The sequence below is a fragment of the Pinus tabuliformis genome, chromosome 1_2 (genome assembly GCF_031772625.1).
Source record: "Pinus tabuliformis cultivar Carrire ecotype Pingquan chromosome 1_2, CPIR1, whole genome shotgun sequence".
NCBI lineage: Eukaryota > Viridiplantae > Streptophyta > Pinopsida > Pinales > Pinaceae > Pinus > Pinus tabuliformis.
The window spans coordinates 1272448369-1272455090 of NC_142298.1; positions in this window are offsets into that span (position 1 = coordinate 1272448369).

The following is a 6722-nucleotide window of genomic DNA, read 5'->3' on the forward strand; positions in this document are numbered from 1 at the left end:
CTGCTTTTAAAGCATCAAGCAAAGAAGATTACTATGAAGCAAGCCATGATCCAGAAGAAGAGGAAGAAGAATCAAATTTTGTCAGAAATCTTCAAAGAGGTTCTGGAAGGTTCAGAGGTAAGCTACCTTTCAAATGCTTTGCTTGTGGAAGAGTAGGTCATTATGCTGCAAAATGCTCTTATAAGGATAAAGGAAAGGAACCAGTTAGATGGAACAAGAAACAAAGCGCAAATAAGAAAAGCTACTACACCCATGAAGATAGTGATGGCTTATCAAACAGTGATGAAGATGAACAAGGTAATAAATATAGGTTGTTAATGGCATTTGAAGATGATGATTATGAGGATGCTGTAGATGTGGATAACCTTTATGATGAAATTACTAGACTCAAGAGATGCATAGAAGAAAAGAACATGATTATTGATACTCTACAATTCCAAATTGATGAAAAGGAAAAACATCTTGAAAAATTAGAAGGTGAAATTGTTGGTCTTAGAAAAGAAATTGAGAAAACAAAAACTATTAATCTCAAGTTTGTCAAAGGATCTGAAACTTTGGATGAGATTATCAGTGTGCAGCGGTCTCCACTAAATAAGACAGGTTTGGGCTATAATGGAGAAACTTCTCAAGCATCCACTTCAAAAAGTTATCTTGATGCAGCAAGAAGAAATGAGCAAGAGCACAAGGAAGATCATCAGGTAAAGCAGGGACAAATGTCAAGCAGAAACTATCAGGGGCAATCCAGCTTAAGGGTGAACAAAAGCCACAACCAGCCACAGGTAAAATCTTCTCAATTTGGTTCAAGAATAGATGAAAATAGAAATTACAATCAGTTGGCTGGTAGATCCAATAATCGCAGAAGCTTCTTCAATGGACAATGCTTTTCTTGCCATAACTTTGGTCACAAAGCAGCTCAATGTGTTGCGTATAAAACAATCATGACTAGGGAAGCTCAAAAACAAAGAAGTATGACAGGGATTACAAAAAGGACCTATAACAACTTTTCAGCTCTTGAAAATGAAGTTGAATGTTCTATTTGCAATAATTTTGGACATAAAGACTTTGAATGCAGAAGCAGGTTTCCGGAAAGAAAGGTACAAGAGCAGAAAAAGGAACAAGCCTCAGGCGCCAAAACATGGAGAATAAAGGAACCTCAAACAGAAAGATGTGGGATAGCATTTTATGCAGAAGGACAAGAAAATCTATGGTACATTGACAGTGGATGTTCGAAGCATATGACAGGTGATAAAGAAAAACTTGAGTCTTATTCTAATTTAGAAAAGGGAAAGAAAGTCTCTTTTGGAAATGATACTCCTGCAACTATAAAAGGAAAAGGTATTGCTCCTTTAAAAGAAGATGTTAAGGCTGGAAATGTTTTGTTTGTTGATGGATTGAAGCATAATCTACTAAGTGTCAGCCAGATGTGTGATCAAAGAACCGAGGTTATATTCAGATCAAATGGATGCCTTGTTCGTGATCTTGATACAGGTAAAACAGTTCTCAAAGGAAAGAGAACTCCAAATAATCTATACATATTTGATGAAGGACAACAACAATGCTATCTAAGCAAGAATGAAGAGCACTGGTTATGGCATCGAAGGTTGGGACATCTAAGCTTCTCACAAATAAGGAAAGCTTGCAAATATCAGGCAGTTCGCGATCTTCCAGATATCAAAATTCCTGACAACACCATATGCAGATCATGTCAGTTTGGAAAACAAACCAGAACTAACTTTCCAGAGAAAGAAGGATCAGCCAGCATGCCTCTTGAGCTAGTACATACAGATGTATGTGGATCATTCAGAAAAAGAACACCTAGAGGAGAGGAATACTTGATATTATTTATTGACGATTTCTCCAGGTTTGTTTGGTTAGGACTTATGAAGCACAAAGATGAAGCATTCGAAAAATTCAAAACCTTCAAAGCCTTGGCTGAAAATGAATCAGGTCACAAAATTAAGTGCCTCAGATCTGACAGAGGTGGGGAATTTACTTCAAATGAATTTTTCGATTTCTGTGATGAACATGGGATAAGGAGAGAATTCTCTACAGCTAGAACGCCTCAGCAAAATGGAGTTGTTGAAAGAATGAACAGAACAATCCAACAAATGGCTCGTGCTATGCTTGATGAATCAGGAACCCCCGCAACCTTCTGGGGTGAGGCTGCACATACTGCGGTTATTATTCTCAACAAGACAAATGTCCGGGTGAACAGCACTCAAACCCCTCATGAGCTCTGGAGTGGTAAAACTCCTTCGGTAAAGCACTTCAAAATATTTGGGAGCAAATGCTATATCAAGAATACTGAAGAGCAGCTTGGCAAACTTGATCCTAGAGCAGATGAAGGCATTCTTCTTGGCTATTCTCCACATAGCAAAGCATACAAATGCTACAATAAAAGACTTGGCAGAATTGTTGACAGCATTGATGTAGTGGTTGATGAAAAGGGATATATTCCTAGGCAAATACATCGTGAAGACATCGAAGAAGATGAGAGCTACCCTCAAAGACAGAATGATGAAGAAGAAGAACCTCAAGAAGAATCTCAAGAAGAACCTCACGAAGAAGCAGAAGAACGGACAAGAATAGAAGAAAAGACTCCATCCAGATATGTTCAGAAGAACCATCCAGAATCTCAGATCATGGGACAAAAGGAAGCAGGTATACAAACTAGAAGAACAGTTGCAGAAGCTTCAAGCTATTTGGCATTACTTTCCTCCACCGAACCACAAAATGTGAAAGAGGCATGCAAAGATGAATGTTGGGTGAAAGCAATGGATGAAGAACTTGAGCAAATCGAAAAGAACAACACTTGGGAGCTGGTTCCTAGACCAAAAGATAAGAATGTTATTGGAACAAAATGGGTCTTCAAAAATAAATTGAATGAAAATGGAGAAGTAATTAGAAACAAAGCCAGACTCGTTTGTAAAGGGTATGCGCAGCAAGAAGGAATAGACTTTGAAGAAACTTTTGCTCCTGTTGCAAGACTTGAGGCCATCCGAATGTTCCTTGCTCTCTCAAGTTTTCAGAACTTCAAAGTATTTCAAATGGATGTGAGATCAGCCTTTTTGAATGGAGACTTGGAAGAAGAAGTGTACATTGAACAGCCAGATGGGTTCATTCTTGGAAATGATCCAAATCTTGTATGCCGATTGAAAAAGGCTCTCTATGGTCTCAAACAAGCTCCAAGGGCTTGGTACTACCGGTTGGACAAATATCTTCATCAACAAGGTTTCTTAAAAGGTTCAGCAGATAGCAATCTGTATATAAAAGTCGAAAATGACAAATTGCTAATACTTGTTGTGTATGTTGATGACATTATTTTTGGCAGTAATGAAGAAGCTATGAGTCAAAGCTTTGCCTCAGTCATGCAGAAAGAATTTGAAATGTCCTTGCTAGGAGAATTGACATATTTCCTTGGTTTGCAAATCCAACAGAAGGAAGGAGGAATCTTTTTATCTCAAACCAAGTATCTCAAGCAGATTTTGAAGAAATATGGCATGGAAGATGCAAAACCAGTATGTACACCCATGGTCACAGGATGTAGTCTCAGTGCAAATGATGAATCTGCAGCAGTACATCAACCAACCTACAGATCTATGATTGGAAGTTTACTATATTTGACAGGTACCCGACCAGACATCATGCATGCAGTTGGAATAGTTGGAAGATTTCAGGCAAATCCGAAGGAGACTCATCTTCAAGAAGTAAAGAGAATTTTCAAATATCTTCAAGGGACTCAAAATTATGGCTTATGGTATCCTAGAGATACAGATATTACTCTTCATGCCTATACAGATGCAGATTGGGCCGGAAGCGTGGATGACAGGAAAAGCACAAGTGGTGGTGCGTTCTTTATGGGTCCCAGACTGGTCTCTTGGTTCAGCAAGAAACAGAGTTCAATTGCCTTGTCTACAGCTGAAGCAGAATATGTTGCTGCTGCATCTTGTTGCACCCAACTTCTTTGGATGATGCAGAATTTGCAGGATTATCAAATCACTTGTACTCCTCCAATCCCTATCTTATGTGACAACACAAGTGCAATCAACATCTCAAAGAATCCGGTTATGCATTCAAAAACCAAGCACATACCAATCAAGTACCATTTTCTTCGGGAACAAGTACTTGAACAGAAGGTCAAGTTGGAGTATGTTCCTTCTAAGGAACAAGTTGCTGATATTTTCACCAAACCATTGCCCAGGGACACTTTTGAATACCTCAGGCAAAAGCTGGGGGTTGTTGATGCATCATCTTACTGTTGATCATCTTCCTATTGGTGGTATAGGCTCAGGGGGAGCACATAATGCATTGTTGGCATTATGGAGAAGGAGATCTTGGAAATAGCTGCAATATGTCTCTATCTCCTTCATGATGGATTTCTGGTTACAGATCTGGAGATGCATGAGCATAGGGGGAGCATACCCTTTGCCCTTGATGTCAAAGGGGGAGAATGAAGCTGAAGATTATGTGGTTGCCATCAAGTCCAAAGGGGGAGATTGTTGGCATTATGATTCAGGTGTTGTCCTTGATGGCAAACCCATTCAGGTGATAAATCAAGAAGGACGCAGGAAATATGTTCAGCAAGTGCGTCCCCGCAGGTATACCATACAGAACCCGCGTCCAGGGACGCAGGCCAGCTGTTCAGGAGGTGCGTCCGCCCAGTGCACACATTTCAAGGCAGAGAAAAGCATGTGGGGGTTTCTTGTGTGGTATCTAGCCGACGGTTTTGTGTTTCTATGGTGTCGGCTCGTGGTTTTGTTCCATATTTTGGGGAGAAGCTTGCCTATATAAAGCAAAGGAGTTCATTTGGATTAAGTATCATCTTGGTTGAATATCTTTTGGTGAGATCTAGTCCAGATCTATGAAGGCGAATCTTCTAATGGACTGTGATCTCTATGGCGTATGATCAGATCTGTGGATCTGAGTGATTGGGTTGGTTCTGAAGTCCTCATATCTTTTATATCTGAAGGGACGCAGGTTCAGTGAAGGGAAAGTGCGCCGGGACGCAGTACAGTAAAGGCTCAGGTGCGTCTCTGAGGCAAAGGACGCGGCGCGACTGTGTTATTGGGTGCGTCTCTGAAGCAAAAGACGCGGCGCGATAGTGTTTCTGGGTGCGCCGGTCGCAGCAAAGCATAGAGGAACAGTGCGTCGGCACGCAGAACAGTGGAAGGTAGACTGCGTCCAGTCGCAGGTCACAGAAAGAAAATATGCGTCCCTGTCTTAAGATGATCTGTTGACTGTATATTTTTGTTCATAAGGTGTTCTGGGTTATTTCTGTAATTACTGATCTGATATCTGTAGTGGACTGTATCTGTTGTATACTTGTTGATCATTTGATTCTTCATGAAAAGAAGCAGGGGGTTGTAGCTCCCTTCCAGGAGAGACTGGAAAACGAGAGAGAGTTGTAGCTCTCTGCAGGTTGCAGCCTGCGTGCTGGTAAAGGACTGCACCAGTACAAAATCATTGTAAAAAGAATTTCTTGAAAGAAGATAGAGACATATTGCAGCAGGTGGTTTTCTCCCGCATTGGGTTTCCACCTTACATCTTGTGTTCTTTGGTGTGACTGTCTATTTTCTTTATTCATGCTCATTATTTTATGGTACTGATATGCAAGAATAATTCAAAAGATCAAATAAGGAAGATCTGGTAAATTGCTTGATAATACTGATTCACCCCCCCTCTCAGTATTATTTCCAACAACAAAAACTATACTCTAAAAATCCTTGATTCATTTTTTAACGAGCTTGACACAAGACAAGGAACTGTGCTCTAAAATCCTTGATTCATTTTTTAATGAGCTTGACACAAGACAAGGAACTATGCTCATGGCTACTATCTACAATCTACCTACTTAACCTATCCTTGTTTCATTTTTTCACGAGCTTGACACAAGACAAGGAACTATGCTTAAAAAGTTCGCATGCCCCCAGCATAATGATGCAAAGCGAGGTACATGCCCCCCAGGCTTCATTGCATTCAACCGGTTGGATGAAATGAAGGTTTATTTTCAATATTTAACTTGAAAAGGGAGTTGTTTCATTTTTAAGGAGGTTGACACAAGAAAAGAACTATCCTCGTACCTGATTCATTTTTTAACGAGGTTGACTCAGTAACATGAACTATCCTCAAAATCCTACTTATCTACCTACATATCCTAAAATCTACCTGATTCATTTTTTAATGAGGTTGACTCAGTAAAAGAACTATCCTCATGCTAGCCTGTTTCATTTTTTAACGAGGTTGATACAAGAAAAAACTATCCTCGTCCCTGATTCATTTTTAAACGAGGTTGACTCAGTAAAAAGAACTGTCCTCTGACCAACTGATTCATTTTTTAACGAGGTTGACACAGTACAAGGAACTTTCCTCACAACTCCTTGTTTCATTTTTTAATGAGCTTGACACAAGACAAGGAACTATGCTCATGACTTCCAGTTTCATTTTTTAATGAGGTTGAGACTAGAAGAAACTATCCTCACACCTGATTCATTTTTTAAGGAGGTTGACTCAGTAACAGGAACTGTCCTCGCACACACTTACTTTCTACAATCTACCTACATATCCTAAAACCTAGCTGATTCATTTTTTAATGAGGTTGACTCAGTAAAAGAACTATCCTCATACTAGCCTGTTTCATTTTTTAACGAGGTCGACACAGGAAAAGGAACTGTCCTCGAACACACTGATTCATTTTTTAACGAGGTTGACACAGTAAAAGGAAC